The sequence below is a fragment of the Metopolophium dirhodum genome, chromosome 8 (genome assembly GCF_019925205.1).
Source record: "Metopolophium dirhodum isolate CAU chromosome 8, ASM1992520v1, whole genome shotgun sequence".
NCBI classification, from domain to species: domain Eukaryota; kingdom Metazoa; phylum Arthropoda; class Insecta; order Hemiptera; family Aphididae; genus Metopolophium; species Metopolophium dirhodum.
The window spans coordinates 30,364,417-30,392,345 of record NC_083567.1 but is presented as its reverse complement, the minus strand read 5'-3'; the positions used below and the strand labels follow the sequence as shown (position 1 = coordinate 30,392,345).

General features: G+C 33.0%; 1 protein-coding gene across 1 annotated transcript in view; it reads left to right on the top strand.

Moving 5' to 3' along the window:
- LOC132950620 (Krueppel-like factor 4) overlaps positions 1-27,929 on the top strand; it is a 98,187-nt gene that overhangs the window by 6,909 nt on the left and 63,349 nt on the right. The gene's annotated exons all lie outside the window — the stretch shown is intronic.

Genomic DNA, 27,929 nt, shown 5'->3' with positions numbered 1-27,929 from the left:
CCTTGCCGTTATATATTATAATGAATTTAATGTATCTTTACAATTTTTATTGTGTTTCACAACTTTAGGCACGTCCCTCGATCCGTTTCACCGTCTGGAAAAAATAAAAAAAAAACTTTATTAATTCTATCAGTGCGCTATAATATCGACTGTATAATATAATTTGTAACTTATAGATCAAAAATACAAATCAGTCATAATGTATTATATTATAATCAGACTTTATATTATCATCATCATAAAACAAAACAAATAAAAACTCGACCTTGTTTTTGTTAACGGAAATGCATATAATATAATATTATATAGTACGTTATATACGATTTGACCGGAAACTGTTTAAATAGGTAGCTAATCACACGAGTTTCCCTGAACGCTTTCCGTTTTAAAATTTTTTTCAAAAACAATTAAGTTAATTTAAAAGCTGTGCGTGTGATAATATTGCGTTTTTGTCCTTCTGCGTTTCATTATTATTAGATAAATACTTATCAGGTACACTTATTATAGGTACTTTTTTAGGCATTACACATTAATGTATTATTAATATTATTATGCTATTTTATATAATTCTATAATATGTTTAGTAAATTATACACATAATGTAATAATTTATGCAGATGATTTGTCGATTGTTGTCAAATCAAAAACAGTATTGCCGGCGTGTTATTATTGCTATAAATTATATTATAATCTTCACAATAATATATAATATTTATCGCCAATAAACTATTGGTTACCTACACCGTCGCTTCGTCACTATGTACAATGTTATTCGTGTACAATTTGACGTTATGGTATAGTATTAATTCATTATTAAAATTTAAAACATTATGATATTGTGCGCGTCAGATATATTATAATATAGTATATAATAGTATAATAATATTATAAGTATTACCTGCGGTGGTATTGTAGCTATATACACTTTGAATTTTACAACACACATACCTGCAATATTATATATACAATTTGAGTATTTAACAATATAATAATAATTATTATTACAAGTACTTGCAATACGCGTACACGAGTGTATGATTTTTTTTATGTTCATTGCCCGCGACTGGCTGACGGCGGTGGTGATGAAATATTATGATAAAAGAAAGCGCATATTGACCATTATCATAATGTATACACACAGGTAAAGAATACGTATGGAGGTACAACACTCGTATAAGGGAAAAGTGAAATAGTAATAACTGTCACTGAACATATTTTAATCAATGGATTATTTAATTTTCATCGGTATTATAATATACGATGCCTATTTACTGCGCGTGTTTGAAAGCGTTTAATTAGGAAATCCTAATATATTCATGCGTACAAGTATTATATTATCATACTCGAGTAGGTACCTACACTATACGATGATGCGTGCAATCACATAAATTTTAGATTTATAATAATATGTTTATAGTTATAAGAATAAGGGTATTACAATGGATCATTTAACAGCTCGTAACGACGAATGACCACATCCGTGCTAATTTCTCTAAAACATAATAAATACACACACTAAGGACTCTGTCGTATATATATATAGGTAGGTAGGTACCCATTTTGTATATAGGTATTATATAAATTGATTATTCTCGTTCATGATTTGTTTTAAAAATACTCTTCTTCTTTTATTCTTCTTTTAACTATGCGTCTGTGTATAGGTAGGTATAGGTACTGCATATCATCATTTCGTTTTACCTACACGTCAGAAGTTTCATAGATTCCTAGAAGTCCTATTTATTTTATTACTATTATAACAATAACCGACAACCGTTCATTCCCACCATGAAGTTTTCTCTTTGATGTTTTTGACACGTTTCTTTGGACGTTTAAATAAAAATGTATAGGTATTTATGCTAATATGTGATCACTAAATTTTATTTCATATTCTCACTTGTACCTATATATTATTATATTTACTTAACTTAACACACGAGTATTTTGAGTTATAAAGACATGACGTTTTATAATAATTAACTACTATGCATTACGTATTTCTTGCGTTGACAACATTCGTATACTTCGAATTGTATTTTCTGGGTACAATAATATTTCATACTCGTAAGAATTGATTTAAATACATTTATTTGAAAATAATATTGGGAGCAGACAACAGATAAAAATAATAAACTTTATTTTTAATTTTAATTCTTCTAACGTTTTAGTCAAAGAAATGCAATTAAATGTTTATAGGGTTTTCATATTATTTAAAAATCAATTACAGTACAATAGTATAGGTATCATAGCTATTTGTAATAACTATAGGGTTCGGATTTGAAGGCAAATGCCTTTCTTTTATTAATCATAATAGAAAAATAATTTTTATACAAAAATGTGTTTCATTTAATTTATTAGACGATGGAACCTTTTTTTTTTTGCCTTTTTTTGCCTTTTTACTTACAAATGCCTTTTTGCCTTTTTTTTACCTTTTGTACTTATAAATGCCTATTTTGTGTTTAATTTTTCAGTTGATTTATAATTTTATACACAGCTTGCGTATATCGCTACAAATGGGTTTTATTATTCGCAATATTTATCGATATCGTCTTATCGAGTATTTGGTATTTACTGAAGACAGCCTATCAAAGTACATGGTAGTCAATTTTTTTTTTAATACCAACTAGTTTATTTTGCATGCAGTTTTAATTTTTAATTTGTATTTTTCTCAAAATGTGTGCAATTGAAAGTGTTTAAAAAATGTTCACTTTTTTTATTTTGTAGTATATTTATGAATTGCCTTTTTATATAAATTAAATGCCTTTATTTGCCTTTTTTTACATTTTAAATGCTTTTTTTATTGATTATATTGCCTTTAAATCCGAACCCTAGTAATAACTAATAATATTGTGAATTATATTCATACAAAATATAATTGTCTTTGTTAACATTTTTTTAGAACAGTTATAATTTTTAAACATGCCTATGATGTTGTATTAATTGATTTTAATGAGCATTTTTCTGATTAAAAGAGATAAAAGGTCGAAACCTGTACAAATGTACAATAGCGATTATGAACGACACCTATATAATTAATCAAATAGTCCACTTGAGATAGTAAATACGATTGTAATAGTAACTTTGTAATGTTCTTATTTGTCTTAGCTTAAATTCTCTGTATATAATTTATGATTCGAAGATAGAGAGAGTAGGTATATCAAGTTGCAAGTTAAATTATATACGATTAATACGACAACGTTGCGTATATATTATACATATATAGATATAACGAATGAGGCATAAGTGACCAGAGTGTATTACCACTTAACAAATCTTAATAAATGTGCGTCGTTAGGTCAGTATACATTTAAATTGACCATCAGGAATGTACGAATTCAATTACCTAGGTATAAAATATGATATGAAACTGCACGAGCTCCCGTATATGTATAGCTGATATTGTTTATAGTAATATTACGAGTAGTAGGAGGCTTTCACTGCTAATCCAATCTTAATATTCCTCTCAAAAACTCGAGAAAAAAAACAACGCAAATTGTGCTTCATTAATTTGTTTTACTTCGAAATTATAGAAACCTAAAATAATAAATACCTACATAATATATTACATAAAATTATAGTTTAAAATCTATAGCTCTGTCAAAATCTCAAAACTATTGTTCGAAATAAATAAAAATGTAGGTATACAAACTATAATAGATATCCGTTTTTATTGTTCAACTCGAGTGTCATAATCGCAGGAGATATAATTGAATGTCGTATCTATACATACTTTATTACATACTCATATTATATTAAATTATTGAAGCTTCCAATAAAGAAATTTAGATATTTAGATCAGAATAACAATATTGTTGCCGCGACTTACTACTAATTATCAGTGTACCCAACGATGAGTAGGTATTATAGGTATTTAAATAATAATTTTAACGCAGCTATAATAATTACATTTTTTAATCGATATATACGTATTATATTAACCATTATGCTTTCAACAAATGTGTCCACTTGTAAAAACAGCTCATGACTAGAGTTTAATAAAACACCAACTGTCGAGTGGAGTATATAAATATATCTACACACGCCAAAATGCGTATGACGTATGTGTAAAAGCATAATATTGATATGAATATAGTATATTATACATATTTCATACAGTATAATATTAAAGTAGGCCTGTGCCAACACCCTTGTTAACTACACAGTGTACCTACACCCTTGTACATTTCACACCGAATGATCGACCATATTCGTCCTATACTAATATATCATAATAAAACTCGTACATAGGTATAAAATATATGGTATAAATGTTTCGACGGACTATGCGTGTGTTATTAATATGAAATGTGGCGGCATCATTGTTGTTATAGTTGCAGCTGTTAAATCGCGTATAATAATAATAATAATAATATAGTGAGTACCTACCTACGATGTAAACTTATGATAATGTATACCTATAGTATTATGGTACGCGCTCTTATAATATGACGTATATATCTGTTGGTCTTGTTGTGCGATATAATAAGGCCAATGTTATTCCTATACGGTAAAGTTTGGGCCAAGTCGTGGCCGCGTTCCTCCACCCTGATAATAAATACTGAAAACTGAGCCGTTGAGGTCAGACTCTTCGTGCAGTGTACAATGATGTTTTGAGGAATTTCAATCCTATATTGTTATATAATAATATATGGGACCACAGTTTTTCCAGTGTCTTACACGCGCGTTCATCGGAACTGCGGAAAACGCAAAGGTGAGACGCTTGTAGCGATGTACATTATATAAGGTCGATGCGGACTGACGCGATTTTTTTGTATATTATTTACAAACACACGAGGACAATATTGTTCGAAGCAATCATGGAAACCGGATGTTTTCAATCAATTGTTTGTTTCTATATTACTTTTCTTTCGAATGCAATCCACTTGAGTTAATTACCACCGGGACGGACGTCAAAGGTCACTTGAGCGTGCGCCCGTAATAGTCCATTTGATGTTGTTGGTACCTACACGTAACAGAATATTATGAAACTCGCATCTGGAGAATATCGCGGTCTTTGCCGGTCTGCAAGGACGACTGTCAATCATGCGTGGTCAGAAGGAGTGACAAGCGAAAACACACAGCGATAGTCAATTATAATATTTTTGTCGTCCGCGACCATCTCGTCTGTATAGTATATTGGCTCATTCGTACATATTATTATTATATAAACGATGACTTTAAACTTGCCATTGAGCCCGAAAAGAACACTGTTTTCATACATTGCAGTGACAACGATATAGTAATCGACAGTATATTAGCTTATTCTCATCGATGGGATTAAAAAAAAATATATTTAATTTGGTATAAATTGATGGTTTTGATGACGACGAATATTGACATTTCAGACAGTCGAAAACGACTAGTGAATATATTATTATTAAAATATTGATGTACCAGTAGTACATATATATGTAGGTACCTAATTATATTGTCGTATTGAAATATATTAGCAATGGTTTATTTTTGTTAAATGTTAAACACTTTAAACATTTTTAAATTTAAATCCACTTTATAACAGTGTAACATCTGCGATAACCCAACATCGCCCAACTTCTATAGTATACAATTACAACACATTAGGTATACATTACAACTTACAAGCTCATAATTTGTAAATTTAAATATTTAAATTGAATTATGACAAATGTATAGGTATACTCAAGTTGTTCGTGCAAAATTAATTCACATATGCAGTATAATATAGCTACCGTAATACCGCGTGTGCGAATTTACATATACCTACCTAACATTATTAGTTAAATTTAACAACATTTTTTTATACGGCGAAGATATTGCATGAATATTTAATAAATATAATACGTGCGGTTGAAAATTGTGTTTTTTAAAAGATAAATAATAATATATAATATTGACCATTGACGTAACGTTTTCTGCATAATCTAACGTGACCCGCGATGTACCCGTGCAATATAATAATATATTACACAAATATGTTTTTGTAAAACGGAACATGAGCAGAGAAGAAATTCTACGAAAAAAAATAAATAGGTTAACACGCCGTATGTGTGTCTATATAATGCTGATTAATAGTATATTATAGAATATTATAATATATATATATATACTATATACCTACAATATATTGTTATATACGAGAATATAAATGGATAGGTACGCATAATAATATATAATATTATTATTGGCCGCGCTGCGGAGCTGAATGGACCGACGATAACGATCTTCTTGCACACGGGCAGACCAGCTGAAGCCTCGGGCGACATTGACGTTTACATCCGGACGGCGTATAATATACCTAGGTATAGGTTAGGTATACACGTGTTCGGGCAGATTTACGAAATGATTTATACGACGGTTTTCGCCAAAAACCCACTTGTTGTTCACAAACAATGAGAATAACACTGCAGCGACAGCGTAGTGCGGTGGGCGTACTTATATATATATATATATATATATATGTACAACTTGACAGCTCACGCGACTTGGGAAAGAAAAAAAAAATTGAAAACACGGTATAGGAATATAATATTTTCAAGTTTACATGCACGGCGTGTATTATACCTATGTATGAATACAAAAACCAACGGGAATGACTTCGGATGTTGAGCCTGCACATCGCGCACAGGTGTAAAAGATTTCGGCCGGGTATTTTTAAACCATAATCCGCAATATGAATTAATATCATGAATTACAAATGAAAAGTTGTATGTAGGTAGGTATGTACATACCAAATATTGCCTATAAATAAAAATATTTTCGTATAACGCATAATACACTTTTGAAACCGCAAAACGTATACCTGTATTAAAGTATACTTATGTCCGCGTGTGTATAATATAATAATATTATGTAATAGAAATGATTTAAATAATATATATACATTTATTTAATTGTATAATGTGTACTTAGATGAATGTATTTTTGCATATTAATATAATACGTACGTACGTATTACACATGAGTAGTTAGCAGGCACCTGTTATAAACCGTACACTTTTCGTTGTAAGCCAGCCGTATAATATCGTACCAATAACGTTTATTCTCCAATAATTTGTTCCACTCATATGTATATATCTGTATTCTATAATAATAGGTTTATAATATATATAAATCGATATAATATGTAATTAAAAAAACAACACTTCGGCCCGGTTCTCGCGTTACAACGAAACGCGCTCCGTTCAAATTGTTATTGCTACTAATTAACACGGTTTTTTTATAATTTATTTTTTATTTTTATCGCGGCCCAGTGTCAAGAGATCAAGAGATTTCGGCAAATTTCATACAACGATAAACCGACCGACCGAGCCGTGCAGTGCAACAATACGCGAGTCTCGGGTTCCGGAGTGTCTATGATAATAATATGACTTGGGTATACCATGCGCTGATATATAGGTATACCGGAGAGGTGTTGATTTATATTGTTATATAGTCACATGTGTGGTCGTCCCGAGTGCGCGTGCGTGCCGGCTAGCACGCGTGTTTGTGCTAGCACCCGTGTGTCTAGTGCACACACGAAACACGACGCAATAATATTTTGTAACAATTATTATAATATATTTTAGTGGTTTGCGTTCCATACACCGACCTCGCCGCCGATTGATAATGAGTATCAAGGAGCCAATATGTTATATTAGACTTCTCGAGTATATTATTATCGGTGATGAACCGTTTTCCTGAATGCCATTACATCCAACAGTCGTTTCGATTATGAAACCGAGAGCATAATATTTAGCTACACGTATACCTAGCTAATATATGCCCAACACTATATTATAGTGTTTCGTGATAGGATTTTTCGATTTGCTCTTATTTTGAATTGATTATTCCTGTACCTAGTGCGCCTTATATACGTATCAATCGTGTAATAATTTCGGCATAAGTATAACCAATATCGTATACAAATTGCTAACTAATTAGGTTAAATAAAAAAAAATACATATTAATCATTGTGCGTATAATCAGTGTATAAAATATGTCATCGTCTTAGAAATCGAACTTTAAGATACATTCTGTATCGAAACGCGAGCACCATTCGACTATAATATACAGCCAAAGTTTGGGATGACTGACAATTTACAAATGGTTTAACTTTAGATATTTTCTCAATAGCAATTTAAAATCTTACATTAAATTCCTTGATGTGCATGTTTAAAATGTACACGTTTTGTCTATTAAAAAATGTAAGTTTTTTAATTTCTCATTTTATTATTTAGTACCAATACTTTTGTAATAAATCATTTTTCAAACAGCGTTAACAAATATAAATTTAAATAATAATTCTATTAATATCCTTTGGTATCAATATTTATCCAACATCAATTCGTGTAACTATACAAGTAAAATACTGACTAATAATATATGTACTAATCAAGAATTCGTTAATTAGATTAATACTACCTTCTCAGAATTCGGTCTATTTTTTGTTTCATTGGATAATAATCATATCTATAACAAATCGTTTTAATTAAGAAAATAATAAGGTACCCATACAATGTTATTAATAAAAAAAAATTAAAGTGTTTTAAGTTGATAAAAAAAGTAAAATACTCTGGACACTTATAAGATAAAAAAAAAAATACAATTACTTCTTATAGTTTTACACTTTAACAGAATAATGTAGATTTTGCTAATAACATATCCAAGTATACATTTGCTAAAAAAAAAATATAAAACTATTCTATGAACCTACCCATAACTATAATACCAATGTTATTACTTTTTTTTTACTACCTACCGTCACGATTCTTACGTCAACCAAATCGATAAATTAATGTTGTTATAGGCACATGTGTTGTAAATAATTAAAACCATTATTTAATCAACACCTATATGCAATACTTAGAATACTATAGTTTTAACTTTTTAGGTATAATATAGCATAAGAATATATTAAATATATATATAATAATATATACCTATTTGATTTAGATTAGATAGTAAAACTATACCTAACCAAATGAATGATTAACAAATAACGATAATACTTACACTAAATAATTACATAATGAGGAAAAAATACTCAGAAACATAATTTGAAATAAATACCGATACAACAACAACGGACTGACAGGTTCAAATTAAAAAAGTCTATACAACGTAATACTTGTACTACATTATATACAGTTTAAACAATAATATAATATAGTTTTTAAAGGGAATATATGAACGGAATTCGCGTGCCGAATAACTATTAATTATTGATTGTCGTGTGGAAAATAATATATTTCTTCGATTAAACATTTTTACATCCTATTATTTTTAACATTCTACACGAATATAAAAGTATGAACGAGTTTATACTTTAAAAGTGTAATAACAAAAGTTAAAAGTAAACGATACTTTAAGTTATATAATAGTAGTAAGTTATGTATTATAGCGACGGATGAAAAATTATTGAGTACAGTCTCCGAAATCGGCCGGAGTTTTCGTAAACTTGTCGCAGACCGGCCGGCGACCACAAACGAACTTCAAGCCCTCGACATTATTGCGCTGCACCGGAGAATTAACGACGACGCGTGCGCCTTTGTCGTTGGCTCACGATCATTTCCGATTCATCATCATTCGTTCATTATTCCTCTTCTTCTTATTATTATTCTTCTCAACATTATACTGTACACGCACACGGTAGATTTAGCCGTAGACTTAGCAACGGCTGATGTGCGGTGCAGTATAATAATATATTATAATAACATGAATAATGACTGGACGGCTGCTGACGGCGGCGGTGACTCTGCCGATCGGCTTGCGCGCCGAATCACGAGAAACGATCGCCGGGCAGAGGCGAGGAATACCGTAGCAGCTATAGCAGTTGTATATTGACGTTTCTTTTAATATTTTGCTCTCCGGCCACCTCCGTCGGCCTCCTCTTTTGGTTTTTATTTTTGTTAATTACAGTAATGAGTGCGGCTTCGGTTCCTATGTACAATGAGTGCGCGTACGCGCACACACACACGCACACACACACACACACACACACACACACACACACACCGCACGCACTCCCACTCACGCACGCGCATACGATTTCTTCGGACGTTTTTGACCGTTACTAATGGACCGCCGTGGCACGGAATGCTTTTAGTAGGCAAACACACGCGCCGCCGCAGGTTTTCTGTTTGCGTATACACACACACACACACACACACACACACACACACACGTACTCTACAATTATATATATAGAGGTACACACGGCTCGACCGCGCTCATTTGCACATACGGTTTCCAAAAAAGAACACATCCGACGAACTAAACGTAAATAATATAATATCCGTATTTACGCTTTCCCGCGAGCGGACGTTCGACGAGAAAACCAAAAATAAAAAAAATTAGGAAAAATTATACTTGTAGCACTATAATATTGTATGATGTGGCTTCATATTATTAATATAATATTGTTGTACGTATCTATGCGTATAATAACGGCATCTCTGCAGCATCACGGTACGGTCGCGTATAAACCAGAAATGAAAAATAAAAACCTCCACGGATTTATCGTATGGGTTCTATACATTTTATTAGTATTATTGTTATCGTACACCTATCCTATATATTGTAATAATAAGCGCGTGTGTTTATCTTTACGTTATTAAAAGAAAACTATCAAAGCAACCGGTTTGTAATCAAGTGATGGCGGTCTCAAGTCGATCTACATAATATTTACAAGGGGAAACGGAACGACGACGGTGGTGAGGGTAGAAAACTATGGTCGACTTGATTGTAATTCATGGACGCGCATATATATATACACGTGTGCTCCTCGAATTCAGCAATTAGTTATAGGCTTACTGGCACCTATGTGACACCCGGACCAACGGGTTTATCACATATTATTACAGCGAGTCGGTCACATATATATGAATATAAATGTGTGTGCGGTTCGACCACCGGTTACCGCTATATACCTATACACCCAGCCGCAATGGTACACCGAACGTCGCGCCGATCACATAATATCGGATACCCGTTATCCCTGCAGTAGTTGGCATATACAGGCTGACTCATCGAGCACGTGTATTCCCATTTTATCGATAAATTATTGATCAGTGCTTAATAATAATATATACTGATTGTTTTGAATTTTCAAGTGTAGTACCTATATCTTCAAATGTTTAAATGTGTATGTAGATTTTTATGGAGTATCCGTGATTTCCGAGTGACGAGCATATTATTATTACTCATATTTGAGATTACACCACGAAGTCATATTTTATACTTGTGCGTATTACACCGTTGTACCGGCTTGAGCTTGCCGTCAGATATGACTGCAGAAAACATTTATATCACAAAAAATATATTACCATAATACATTTTCATTAATAAATTGTAGTCAAATAATATGTATGAGCGTATACGTCTATATTATACAATTATGATAACTATATGATTGCGTAACATGTACAACTGTATGGCGTGCAGTTTACTGCAGTATTGGATGTTTTTGCACATTTTGTAGCTGAAGCTGGCGGCGAGTGTAAGAATCAAAAATGAAACGACAACGTTTTTACGATAAACCAAAATATAGCGTCCGCGACGACTACAACGAAACGTTTTCAAAATTCGCGATCACTACAAAGTCAGTGACTGACTGGTCCAAAGACTACAACTTCAAACGTACAGTATCGTTACGGTTGGTATATATTTTCGATCGACGGGACGGTAATACTAATATTATAAGTGCAGCTGCAGTCACGACTGCGAATTTTCCAGCACATATTATGCGATATGCCTCCATAGTGCGCGATATACTTACCAGCTATGTCACTATGTAAACATTTGTTGATAATTTTACCGGTTAAATAGTTAAGTGCGCGTATAGATCGCAAATCCTGCGCAGCAAGTTCACTCGCACCGATTTGAAATCAACACGCGTTAATGCTACCGCGGCGGCGCCACAATATAATATTATACAATACCTCGGCGTATACATAACATATACATATTATATACATCATAATAAACTAATGGATTAACGGGGCTGCTGCTGCAATACGTTTACAGATCCTCCAGCAGACACGGCGTAATGTTCTTGCACAGTTGCATACGAAATTATAAACATAATATAGGAAGGTATAATATAATATGCATCCCGCAGTCTCGTCGATATATAATATTATAATAATAATATCATATGCGTAGAATTTATACATATAGGTGTAGCGGCGGGAGGTCCGTACGTCTCGGGGGATACGCGTATATTATGTATACGACCAATCTATAATATTGTTATATTATATACCTACTAGGTAACGTTTTATTTATTTATTAAACATTTTTTCGAATGTCTTAAGACACGATAACGTGCGCCCGTCGTATTGCATTGATAGCGGCTGCGGCGAGCGTTATTTTTTCAAACGATTCGTTTTCCCGCCACTGTGCAGACGTAGGCACCTATAAATATATAACATAAACCTAGACGGTTATTGTCGTGTTTGGTTTAGACTTTGGATTATTATTATTATACCCGTCTGCAGCCGCGCATTAGTAGTGTTCAAGCGGAAGGATTGCATTTTGCCACCGTATACGTCGCATAATAATATTATGCCAAATTGCGTACGACCACCAACGACGGAGGCGCACGCGGTTATGTCCCGGTAGTGAGTTGGTACCTATATTACGTATAATATTATGATAATACGCAGTGGAGAAATAAAATCGGGTGAAAAAATAACCGAACCGTTTCTATCGCTTCTCCTCGATTATTTCGTCCGGACAACAACGGTTTAGAAATCCGACTGGCGATGCACGCGATTAATTAAAAACGAGAACGACCGGTCGCCCAATCATCGCACCACGACACGACGAAAAGAATTATACCTTACAGCAACGCATATAATAATATAATAGAATAATATTATGTCCGACGTGGTTTTCCGATAGTCTTGTTAATACGTCGAACTAACGTGTACCTAACCTATACGTGAAATTATACACAGTCAAAATTTAAATTAAACTAATTTTTCTCCAAAACATGTTTTATAAAATACCACACATTTCGATTCGATTGAATCGAATATGTTTCAAACGAAGTTGTGATATAGCTTATACCTTATGCGTTTAGCATAAATTTAAATAAATACACGAATTATAATGAGTAATCGACGTAAAAATGTTTTAGTGCGATTTAATACACTATATTTGAATCCCAGTTTTAACGAAAGTGTTTACGATGCACTCATATAAAGACAGTTTATAATATATATTATATTATACTCGCGTATTCATCATGCGCCTATTCATTTGTTCGTAAGCTATAATAGTTTTCATGTACTTATATAGGTTTTTGAACTATGTAAAATCTATCTTTTTGTTCAAGTCTCGTCAATGTTTTCCATATTAGTTAAATCTAATACTGCGTTTGAAGTACTTATTCCTGATAACTGCAATAATCACATAACATATTGTATACTAAATTTTTGTACTTTTCAAACATAGAAAGTGCCTATACTTAAAAATAGTAAATAATCGTTTTTTTTTCAAGTTAAAAATATCGTAAATATATTTTTAATAATTAAAACTATATATTTTACCTACCTATCTATTCTACGAGACTCGTATAAAACCTCGAGCATTTATGATTTTGTATTTATTTATTTTTTCAACTCGAAAGAATAGGCATATAGACACATCTACATACCACCTCTAACAAGTTGTTTCGTCATTATATATACCGAGATTCCTTTTAGCCGTCGGTTTAACGCATCATGGTTACCGCTTTTAAGCCGAGTCCCGGGGCATTTGAACCGTCCCGGTTCTTTTCTGAGACTCGTGTCAAAACTTCAGCGTCTGCAAATATACACTCTGATGGCTTATTAAAATAATTGTTGCCTTTATTTTTTTTTTACGGATTTGGGATAAACGCAGATTGTAATTAGGGCGCATGGACCGAGGATTAGCGCGAACTCGCCTTCGGGACACACACGTCAGTGTAATAATTACTGTCGGGTGGTGTGTATGGTACACATATAGGTAGGTATAGGTATGTACCGTCGTCCGTCGTACACTCGTACAACGCACACAGCAGCCAAACAAGATCTCGTTTATACATAATAATATATAATATACATATAAGTACATAATATTGTATAAACATATATTTTTTAATTTTACAAATAGTAAAAATTACGGTATTATTATTATTATTATTATGACGGCTGACAAGTGGAAACATTCGTTTCAGAAAACGCGTACCTATAAACTGTCTGGCGCGAGCGTTATTGTCCCCAGGGCGTTCAGAAGAATTGGTATTATTACACATATATACACGAATATAGTACTTACAGACTGGATATTTGGACTGCGTTTTCGATTCGAATGAGTATAGTATATTATAATATATATATATATATACGCGATTGTGGACCTACGCGACTTCTGGGCATATACTCATATACATGTATATATGTATATATACCTATAACCTATAGGGTATAGCGCCGATCACAGATTCTTGTTGAACGAAGTACAGTCGTGTATAATATTATGAGTGCCGTATAGACATATTATATTTCATCCCAATAGATAATATTTGGACCACCACGCGGATTATATACCTACGTCGAACCTGAACGTATACATATCATATAATCATCAGTTACGCGCCATCACGGCGTATCATGTCCACGCGTGTGCCTATATAATCTGTAGAGACGATTGTGTATAGGAGAAAAATAACGATTTCTTTAGAACCTATTACGAGGTCTTGAAAATATAATTTTTACCGCCGGCCTTGCGGTGTTTGCTCTACAAGGTATATACATGCACCTCGGATGTATATTATATAAGTAGGTATAATATTATTGTGTATACAGTTCATCCGAATTTTCTCTGTTTTGTTCGTCGTACGATTTCAAATGCATTACGATATTAATATATACCGCGGTAATAACAAAATACCTCATCTGCAAGTGCAATATATATATAATTACGTGATCATGACATCTGCAGCATCTGAAGTCGGACGATAAATATTCCATGTTTACTATTATATTATATACAACGGTCTTTGAATACATAAATAAGTGAACGAATTCAAATATAGATACCTGCAGTCAAATCATGTTATTACGCTTACGTAATAATTATGTTCAAATCTGCAGTAATAGTAAATAATACAATACAATATATAATGATATTAGAATACAAAAAACCTGAAAATATTCAATTTTAAAAAGAAAACGATAATATGTGTATAATATGCATATCATGCGGTCCTAGTACACTCAAAAATTCCAAAATCAGAATATTCAAATAAACGTAGTACCTAATTAAAAACCATAGCAACCGATATATTTCATCTACAACGGAAATCTACGAATCATAATATTTATGTTTTTGTTAATAAATAACCACCATGACAACGAAAACTTTACGAAAAATCGGTCAGAAACAAAAAAAACATATTTATGTTATAAAAAAAAAATGGTTAAAACTGGGCCTTCCCATGCTTTCCGAAGATTGCCCTGCAATGCATTTATTTATAATAAAGTATTGTACATGCAGCGTAAAATGCAGACTGCACGCGTGATGAAATATCAAAACCATGATAATTATTGTTCGTTCGCAAGTCTATCAATATATAATATTATACACTATCTGGATGCACAATAATATAATATATTATTATATTATATAATTTGCATTGAGTGCGGTGACACTGTACACTGACATCGTCAATGGAGCATGATTGCACTCGACGGTGCATTCGCGCACATATCCATCAGATATTATACGCATACGACTGTCATCGTCTATACTTTACATTTTACAAGGTCCGTTTGACACATCCGGACGAGGAATAAAAAAAGGGCGATTAGAATGATACGATCGCCGCCGCCGTAGTAGCTCGATCGTCGTATGATATTATAATATATATTATATATTATGTAGCAATGAAAACGAGACCGTATATAATAATATTATAATGTGATATTATTGCGTGTAAGGCGGCATAAATGGCTGCGCACAGCCCTCCGTCGCGATTGCAGCAGCGTTGTCGACCCGCAGTCCGCCCAACGGCGGCGGCGGCGACGACGACGACGACGACGACGATGATATTATTATCATCGTTACAATATATATATATATATACAATAATAATAATATGGTCGCAATGTCAATTTCCTCTCGGTCACGGGTCCGTGAACGGTTTTTTATTTTATCTCCGGCCGGTGGTTACGACTAAATACGATGAATGCCAATTCATTCATTCGTTCGGCGGCCGTCCGCGGTTGGCTCGTCACCCGCCGCGGGGCCCGTCTCATCCGTGACGACGCACAGATACATAATATAATAATAATAATATATATATACGGCTGCCACTACACTATGCATTATATTACAATAATAATAATAATATACACTATAATGTAATGTGCAGCTCAGTGGGCGACGGAGATGACCACGAATCTCCGATATATTATATCGTTCTGTGTATGTTTACTGACATATTGTGTACCTACACGACGTCACATATTATTACGTGTATAATATATTTTTATGTTGCGTTTTGGGGTCGCAGCTGTGATGATCAGACGGAAAACATCAACAGATCCGTAACAAGTATCGCGTGTAAAACGATCTCTTTATTGTTTTGAGCAACGTCCAAGACATCATCTGAAAATCTATTATATTATGACTGTTAAATTAAAATTCATATTTTTTGGATTTTTGTGTGTGACCCAAACGTCCCAAACAGGTACTTACATAATAATACTCTGGTGTGTATACTTGTTTATTGTAGTTTTATAATATAAATTATTTTATTTCAACCATTGGATAATATAATATTAACAACGGATTAATTAAACAACAAAACCTAGTGCGTAGTGTTTAAGGCCCAAGGTGTTTATAAACAACTGAGACTAACCAGTATGACGTGGATGAAGTTTATAAGGATGTTAATTATATAGTTGCGGACGTTGTTGGTATATGAAGCATTAATATAAGATAATACACTGTAGAGATTGACACTAAGAGAAAATAAATAATTTTTAATTTGAATAATATGGTTAAAGAATAAGCTAGAGTAGCGAAATATTATAGCATAGGGTTATGTACCTACATTTCAAAATATTATTATATCAATATTGCAAAGCGCCTACGGTCTTATTTGTTACAGAGATATTGCTATAGACTGTGAAAAAAAATTTCGAGTTTTGAAAAATCATCAGTTGTATAATAATATAATATTAATTACCAGCGACTACTACCTGTAATATACTACTATAGAGTTAAAAAACGACAACGCGGAATGGGAAAAAAAGGCCGTAAACCGGTGCGACCGAACCTATATATACAGCAGAATGCAGATAATATATATTATATACGACTCTGTCTCGCGCGATGATGGATATATTATGACGTCCGTGCACATCTCAATATATTATATTGTACGTTAAAAAACAATTATTGATTTACGACCGCCAACTTAATAGTGCGCAGCCAACGGAGAAAAGGAATAAAAAAGAAACCGCATTACAACAATAATAATAATAATATTACCTATATATTAATATATTAAGAATGAGAACTTGCGTTTTCCTCTCGCATCTCTGCACTATAGGCCGATCTATAAATCACTATATTACATTACGCGACGTGTTATAATAATAATAATAATATTATAATAATATATATAATACTGCGAGCATGTCCCGAGTGTTAATTGTTACGCAAACGCAGCAAGACTTCGACGACGACGTGTCGCGGATATTAGCAATCTCATTCTGCTGTTGCAGTTGTGCACGTCCGACGTGTCACCGTGTTTTACAACCAAGACCGCGGTCAAACACATCACTGCTGCAGTTACGCGGTATTGACGAAAATAAATATAATAATGACAAATTATTATATTATTATTATTATTGTGCGAAGCGAAGGTGTATACTGCTAATAATAATAATAATAATAATAATATTACAATACTGCGAGCATGTCCCTCGTGTGCAGCAGGCCGAGTGTTAATTGTTACGCAATCGCAGCAAGACTACGACGACGACGGTCGTCCCGCGGATATTGGCAATCTCATTCTGCTGTGGCAGTTGTGAACGTCCGACGTGTCACCGTGTTTTAGAACCATGACCGCGGTCGAACACATCACTGCTGCAGTTACGCGGTATTGACGAAAAAAAAAATTACAAATTATTATATTGTTGTTATTATTGTGCGAAGCGAAGTACTGTTTATATTGCTGATTATTTTCTTAACGAGAAAACTAACTGGCACTAACTCATACGTCATAGGTAATAAGCGTAATATCGTTTCGACACATCTACGACAAATTTATGTTTTTACGTTTCGCTGCGCAGGGTTGCTGCAGTTATAGGTAGGTGTAAGTGTTAAAATTCGTGTTCTGCAGACGTTGATAGTTAATATTATTATCGAATGGATACAAATTTGTATTCGTCTCAACCGTTCTTCAGGTTTTAAATAAAAAATTCAATTTGAATTAAACTTAAAAAACTTTACCTTCATCATAGGTATAACATCGTTTACAACAGCAATAATCGATATAGCGATAATATTATATATGTAACCATCGATAATATTTTCATTGCATGCGTGCGTTTTTATTGTGTTTGGAAAATGTCATTTCTCAGAAGTTATGAGAAGAAATATCATCAAATATCTATTTAAGGTTAGGTGTTTAGGCTGAGGATAGGCAGTAAAACACCGTCGTTCGTGTGACTCTGGACATTTATATTATAATATTATTATGTTGCAGCGATAAACGTATACTTATAATAATAATTGTCGTTCAGCCCATTAAGCGCGTGTCCCTTAAAGTATAAATAATAATGTCCATATACCTATATTATTGTATGTAATTTATTCATTTTATTATATACCTAATCACTTGGCAATAAAATGTGTCATATTATCGTACTGCATTTTATTCTATTAAAAAACAAGAACAAATCGTTAGTAGGCTTGAAACTTGTGAGCAGAATTAATCTTTTATCACTTTTGAAAACACGAAACGATGTTCTGAATCGCGGAAGATTGGATAGTTATCGTGAGGGTCGCGGCTGCTACCAACACTATTAAAATCCTATTTCTATTTGTTTTTACTGTCCATTAAGTTTACATTCAAATTATCTATCAACATTTTTTATTTTTGTTTTTTATCGCCACCGTCGCCGGAAAACTCTATGCGTCTCTGAACGATCGGAGAATTACCCGCGCGAGTGACTGTGTCGCGGTATAATTTAAACGCCTCATCGACCATCGTCTACCCACTTTGTGGCTTTTCTTGCCCGCGTGGCGCACAATCGTTATAGTTGGTTTGAAAATAATATTGTGAACAGAAATCTTTTATCACTTTTAACAACACGAAACGATGTTCTGAGTCAAGTTGTGGAAGATTGGAATTTATTATTGCGAGGGTCACTATATACACTATATAGTATATATTATTACCACTATTAAAATCCGATTTCTGTTTGTTTTTTATGTCCATAAGATTAATATTCAAATCAGCTATCAACGTTTTTTTTTTTATATTGTATTTTATCACCACCATCGTCGGAAAGCTCTACGCGTTTATAGAGATCGACGTCCGCATGTAACGCCTCGGAACCATCTCAGCATTGCCCGCCCGCGTTTAAACCGTATAATTTGAACGCCTGATCGTCTGCCCACCGCATAATCGATATTATAATTACAGACCGCGAACATAATATACAATAACCTAATGGGTAATCAAATGGTAAAATCGGATTTTCATTAAAATCCAATGTACGTCTGTTGCGAGTTTTTTTACTTGGCCGACGTACCTACATACTTAGATATTATAATAATAGTATACACACATCTACGCGATATTATAATATTTTGTACTCATTAAAAAATCGTTCACGCAGACAATAACACATGAAATAATAGCGACGGCCGCGGTTTTACAATGCGAAATGTGTCTCATATTATGAAGCGTGCGTGGCGTCGCAAATTTCGCGCATACCCATCGCGTGTCTGACGTCTGTACAATACAATAATATGATATCCATCGCATTATGCCGGATGGTTTTTTTTTACAGCAGTGAACATATATTCGTTGTCTAGAAAATGTTATAATGTGTGCACTATTACACGCGTTATGTTGTCGTTATTTGAAAAAGTAAAAAAACTTATAAAACTATGACGACAACGATATTGAAATATTGGTAAACCTAATTACTGTATAGATAAATATCTGTTAAAACATATTATTGTAGTTACTACTTGTTGAGAAAAAAAAAACTCAATACACTTTTCGAGATAATGAGTGGCAGTGTTTACGCAGTTAAAATGATCATCTCGGTTTTTATGTATATCGTCCGTACACATAATATTGTATGTAGGCATAATATAACGTATATAATATAGGCTCACTCGATATATTTTTTAAAACGCGTCGTTTTTACGATGTGTTCGCGCTGTTCGTCTGTGTGTGTGTGTGTGTGTGTGTATACAATACCTCTATAGGACGAGCGCAGCACGGACGAATAAAACAAATATTTCAAGATTTCCTGCCATTCAGTCGCGCTAACGACTAAAAAATAAAATAAAATATTCCAGTCTTGTTTTTTGGGCGCACAAAGAGAAAATACATCATATACATAATGCACTGCCGCCGCCGCCGCCGCCCGTGCAAGACCGTTGAATTTCTGCCGCAGTCGAACAATAACACGTATCGTATATTATACCGTTGACGAGAGGAAAAAATATACTCATGTCTTTGCCTACATGGGCTATATGTACCTAAGTGCGTGTATATGTTTTTGACGAATTTCGAAAAGCGGCGGACACCCGGACACGTGTCGTTTTATATTATTATTATTATCAACTCGCTGTGAAATATTTTCGAATACGCGCCGAGACGACTCTCGCTGCCCGTGCAGCCTTTCGTCGAACATCTGGCCAGTGGCCGTTTACGTAATTTATATTGCAGACATATTATTATGTGTTATAACATACGAAGTGATTCGCCAAGTATCATGTCTGCACTGTCCAGCCCATTTTACCCTTTACTCGTGCTTAATTTGTTCAAACAACGATCTTTAGGACTTATATATAGGTACTTTAAGTTTACCTCGAGACCATATTTTTAAATAGATTTGTAATGACATTTAATGAATAGGATATCCTTTGGAGATAAATTATTTTTTTTTTTTTTAAATTAGTAAATCTCCTTTTTTATACTGGAGTTTGAAAATCATAGTAATCGAAATATTAATCTATTATCGTTTTACAATGACCGTTTTTCTAACCCACGTCCCTCTCATCGAATCTATTCTTTCAAATTTCGATTTACATTCATCGTGATTTTCAAAAAAGTGTCATTCGCTTAACATTACAGTGCAAACAGATTTAGTGGTCATATTATATGAAAGAAGTTTGAATCACCGCCATTGGAAGTCCCTTAAATGACATCAGCTACTACCGAACTGACATTGAAGTTTTTGGAAATGTGAACACAATAATATATGGCCTGTGATTATATATGTGAATATATATACCTAGATATCGACATCCAAATAAAATTCAAGAAATCACAATTTTAAATGTACCTACTGGAGACATTGGGGGTGCACGTTCCAGGTGAATCACTCTGTATAATACACACACACACACAGCATTATTAAGTGTGAAAACGAGTTATCTCCAGTTCCTCGGGGAAGAGTAAACACCACAACGCCGTATAATATATACGATAAAATTATTATCACACCGACGTCTTTGCCCGAACTCGCTGCAGTGCAAACATAACAGATCGCCGGTGGATTATTATAATAATATTACTATATAGGAGGTACCTGCGTTATTGTATTACAGTCGTATCGTGGACGAGTCGAGTGTCGGACACACACACGCACCGTCGCGTCGTAGTAATAATATCGTTGTCGTCGATCGTCGATGGACGTTTTCCTCGGGTTCGATTTTTTTTTTTTTTTTTCGTTTAAAGGGCACGTTCACACCTGTGGCGGGACATGAGAAACGATCCTGTAATACATAATATCGTACGCCTATATAGCACCTATATTATTATATTGTGTATAGACGATACGACGAGCGTAAAATGCTCTATAAATTTAACGCCTCCGCTGCTGTTAAACCAGCTGGAGTTGCAGACATTTAGAGCGCATTATAAACCCGCAGTTGTAAATAATAATAAAAAAAAAAAGCAATATAATACCGCGACGACAGCGATTTTGGAAATGGGTTTTTTTTTTTGCCTTATCGATATAATTGTTAAGTATATTTTTTTCATCGTCTTTTGGCGAAAAATAAATAAAACTCATAAACCCGATTTCGATAATGATTTTTATGTACCAAAACTTGTTTTTGGTTCCCAAAAAATAAAAAATACGAGCCACAAATTGAATATTCTGCAGCTACACGCCCCGAGGGCACTCGTAAAGACAAAACAAGCAAAAAACACTTATTATAATAGTTATAACGAATACATTTTTTTCACATTTTTATTTATAACATTTGTATTTTATTGATAATAAAAAACAAGTCCAAGACAATTAAAAACATTTCAATAATAGTCATTTCGTTATAACGTGAACTGTTATACCTATATAATCGCTATACAACGTAACCGCGTCGTCCGTTTGTATCCGCGAGTCCCACAGAATGGCCTGCAGTCAGTTTGGTAGGTATATCTCTACATAATAATATAAGCTGAACATATTTAAACGCCGTTACTATTTAAAAAAATATACATTGTACATGTAACGACGCAGTCTTGGTTTCTAAAAAACACGTTTAAAACGTATTTTTAATGTACGTTTGATGTCATAGATTAAACAAATTTATAGCGAGCTAGCTGTAAAGATGTTAAAATTTTTAACGTTATGCCGTATATCAAATTACACATTATTCACCATTATAATTTATAATAATAATTATCTTAACATTTATTATCATAATATTACACAATTACAGTGTGTAATTATAGATTTTTTTTCCTTCAAATTTTCGATCGAAATCCGATACTATACCTACGTTAAACGCGTCGTTTTACCTAAATATTGATAATATACTATTATCATATGTGCCTATCCGTACAAATATTATAATAACATCACACTATGATATCGGGCAGACACACGGCGGCAATCGAATGCAGGGCATGTGCAGCGTTTGTCATCGCCGCAGAAAGGGAAAGTTTTCAGACGATTCAATCGAACTCCGACCGGTTACTTGATTGATAGACGTATGAAAACTGGTTGGCATTAAGTGTAATTATATCGGAATAAACCGTATAGGTATGTATAGGTACACTGTCGCTGTTCAGTGGGAAAAAAAAAATAAATAAAAAAATTGCGTGTCATACGATCAGGTGGTCCTGATGGATTATAAAAACACGCATTAATGGCGAGTTTTTTTAGTGTTGTGAAAAAGAAATCCTTGTCACGTTGATTCCGGAACGATAATTTATCGAACTATTAACGTGTATACTACCTACCTATAATAATATAATATTATGTATAACCATTTTGTAATCGGAATATTGACTGCAATCACTCCCCGCAAACGAATGCATAAAATATAACGAACACATTTTTTTTTTATTATTATTATTATTCTCCGGTCGTGTCAATGTTCATTGGATTCAGTGTCAATCCTGTAGGTAGTTATATATATATATATATATATATTTTATTTTTCTAAAGTGAGACGCTTGTGTTATTTTTCTCTGATTACGTTTTTTAATTTATTTTTATAGGGTGGTTAAATGAGCCAGTTTCATTTTTTTTCTCTGGTTGTTTAAATACCGTTTGGCTTGCAGTCACAAATGATAACTGTATATTATACACCTATATACTATGCAACCGACCCGTAACGATACGCCCCCTGTTTTACAATTACAACCCTAAATTACCAACACGTTGTCTATATAATTGAAGGGTTTGGCACGTCGCTAGATTTTTCACGATTCTTCGAGCGTAGTAAAAAAGAAAAAAAACATCACAGAATAGGATTGAATAATAAAAATTGTTTTTTTCTCGTAATAAGGCGACACGCACACTTTATATTATTACACCGAAGTTCTATTATAATTTTTCAAAAGAAAAACATTATGACACTATTTCTTTGTCAAGAAAAAATTAAGTCTGTTAAAATATCATCGTAACGATAGTCGGACATGTTTCCAAATATGATTGCAATGTTTTTATTTATGTGTTATGGGAAGACACTATATAATAGTTAAGCATAATAACTTAACATTTCATTAAGTTTATAATATTTAATTATGCATATAGTTAATATTCTTTCAAAGTTTCAACAATCTCAAATATAACCTGTTGATATGGATGACGCACAACGGTGATAATACTATCTGTATATGTAATTTGAAGCCTCAACTGTTCCGAAATTTCAAATCACGATTAGTAATAATTGTTGTTTGTATATTATATTGTATGTATATTTACGTAATTTATACTTACATAACATGATTTTAAGTTCGATATGTGTATTGCTTATTATTAAATAATTTATATCTGTTTCACATGAATTATGACTAAAATATACTATAATCAGCTGTATTTTATATTATCTTTAAACGGACCTCATTATATATAATATTATGTTTTGATATGATTGTTATAGGTCAGTTTCTTAAAACACAGTATTTTTTTCCTGTACATTAGATATAGTATTGTAGAACCTACGTGTTTTATATCATTATAGCTGATTCATTTGATTTAAAAGTTACGAGAGTGTATTTTTAAAAAAGTTAATTAGTAATGTAATTATTGATCAATCAGGCGATAATTTCGATTATAAACTTTTGCGAATTATCAAGCTTAGTTGTAAATATTTCAGCGATTGGCATAACGGTATATATAATAACAACATATTATGTCGATTGTACTGATTGTATTAAAAAAAAATGGTTATATTATAGTTGTACACTTGTACTAGTCATCAGTATACCTAATATTAAAATAATAAAATATTATGTACTTTTTATATACACACGTAATACAATTTAATAACATTCGTTACTTTACGCAATATGTAATATTATAATATCGCTGTGAGTAAGATTACATTTTTTTTTTTTTATACAGTTGGAATTATTATACACCGGTAGAGCTATAAGTTTATTGCTTTATGCAAATTTCGTATTCTCCGTCGAGGAAGAACCGCTAAAATGAAACCGTGACGTTTGGCGCACGTATTCCTTCGTACCTATACACATAAGTACCTGCCGCCTTAGAACGACCGATGAATCGAACAATATATTACATTCTATGAACCGTAGAGTCGTATAGACCCATCATATTATAAGATAATAATATATAAGTACCTTATTATATATACTTTCTTCCGTAATCGCTTAATGTGACAAAAAAATCACAAAAAAAAAACAATTTATCACGACCTTAAAACGTCGTATACCTACAAGCACGTATATATATATATATATAGGTAAGTGCACTTTTACATTATAAATTTACCTCCCCATAGGACATAACGCATAGCAGGACGTGTCGTATATGTCGACTCGACGCAGCAGCGTGATTGCTATATCCGGAGTAGGTATATATTATTATAAAAGGGTTTATTATAATAATATTATATCAATATTGTAAACACAAAAACGGTGGACGATGAGGCGGCGGTGGGTTTGGTAAAAAAAAAAAAAAATTTAAAAAAAAATGCAACAATGGACAGGTCGGTCGGTGGACGAAGATAGATGATCCGGTCTGCCGATAAGAGCACATAATATATATAATATAATATACTATATAGCACATCGCGGCAATGTAATCCGGATTAAAAAAATAATAATAATAATAATAATAAAATATAAATAAAAAGGATACCTGGTTACTGGTTGGGGGTGTAATTGTCCCGAGTCTAGCGCGCCGGGCGGTCTCGGGCGTCGCGTGGGTTTATATATACATATTATGTGTACCGAAACCCATTCATGTGCAGTATATATATATACCTTCGTTTAATAACAATATCACATTATTGTCATGTACTATATACATATACGCGGTGCGGTTGCTGCGTGGCGCGCACGCGTATAATGTGTCTGTGTGTCGCGGATTAAAAAAAAAAGGACACACAATGGACAATGCACACGCACAAAAGCATATACACGTCAAGTGGACGAGTACCTATACACCGGTAGCCCCGGAGGAGATCTTGATACGTCTCGGCGACACCGTGACAGTAACAAATCACACCAATAGCAGTACGCACTATGTATTATTATTATTATGTGCGCTGCCCGGTGCTGGTGTCCGCGTCAAGGTTGCAACCGCTCGACGTTACAATATGATGTTATACAGGTAGGTTACCACACGACAGAGCTTCCGTGTTACCTACCTACCTATTTCCTGTACCGGCTAGGTATACCGAAATCGGCCGGTCCCGAACGGTTTTCCTTCAAGACCTCTGCTGCTGCAGCAGGACCTCATTCGCGCCCGATGAACGTCCTGCGGCGGACTCGCGCGGTGTACGCCACACGCCGCACGAGGATTAAAATCATGCGGACAGCAGTCGTCTCCTTGGAAATCGATAATAACAATAATACAAGTGACATTTTCATATAGTAACGAACTTCCAAATGTGACAAAATTTGAAATAAGCGTAATACTGCAGGGTTAGGTAACTGCAGAAAGAACTGACTGATGCAATAACTTTTGTTATAAACAATATTTCAAAACATTTTTTTTTTCATAATTTATCAACACTTGCGATTTGTAATATACTTTTTTTCATTTTTATTTCTCGAAACAGAAAATTAAAATTTTTAAATTTGCTTCAAATTTTTTTAGAAATTTTCAAAATAGTCAATTTGTAAATCTGATTATAAGAACAATTATTTTGATGGTAAAAACATTTATCCAAGTGAAGTAAAGTTTTTTTTTTTAGATATTTTAAAATATCAATATTTTTTTGCTGTAAATTAATATTTAAAACGTAATACATTTTTTAAAATATTATTTTGACATGAGAATTTTTAATTAAATTATTTACTATCCATATAATTTTCACATATTTTTTCATATCTTTAATAATAGATACATACATTTGTTCTCGTCATATTTTTCTGGTACACTGTTTAATCTATTTATGTGTATTATTGCGATTGAGTTCACCGCGCGAAGTGTACAGCCTGACGGGTCTCAAGTGAATACCGAGGCAGAGATATCGCGTGCAAGGTAAAAATCTCTCTGTAGGTCCGAAAAAAGTGAGCGCAGACACAATAATAGATCGCCCTGCCCCGGCGGGTCGTTTGAGTGCATAAATTAAATGCAGTTTTAAACTTTCAGACACATTATTATATTATGGCATAAGACAATGCCCGAGGTACCTACGCTGTTGGAGACCAAAACATTATACATATTTCGCGTATACTAAATAAACTCTATATATAGGTACTTACCAGTCTTCGAGAACAGCGGCCATCTAGAAGATATATTATTATTATTATTATTATTATTATTGATTTTCAATTCAACATGATATTTTATTATTCTACATTTCTACAGATCGATTAATGTCTCACGTAAAATACGCGTGTGTTACAGTGTTAGTTTCTTATTATCTATTTATTACGGTTTATTTATGTTAATTAGATCAGATAAAATTCGTGATGAAACTCTTTTATTCATTATTTATACAAACTCAATTATTTAGTGCGCACAGTTTTTTTTTAAATATATAATTTGTCAATTAAAATCCTAATTATAATATACTCGAACAATCGATAATAGTAATGTTCAATTATTATAGTAAATTGTTCGTATCACAATACATAATATAATAAGCATTTGATATTCAGTATTCTATGGTTGTAATCTTTTCTACGTAAAACCATATAATTCTTCAGAATATTGTTTATGTAACGCATATACCTATCAGAAATCTATACTCATTTATTAGGTGTATATTATTATTATTATTACTTATTTATTGCATTAACGTTTTCTCCA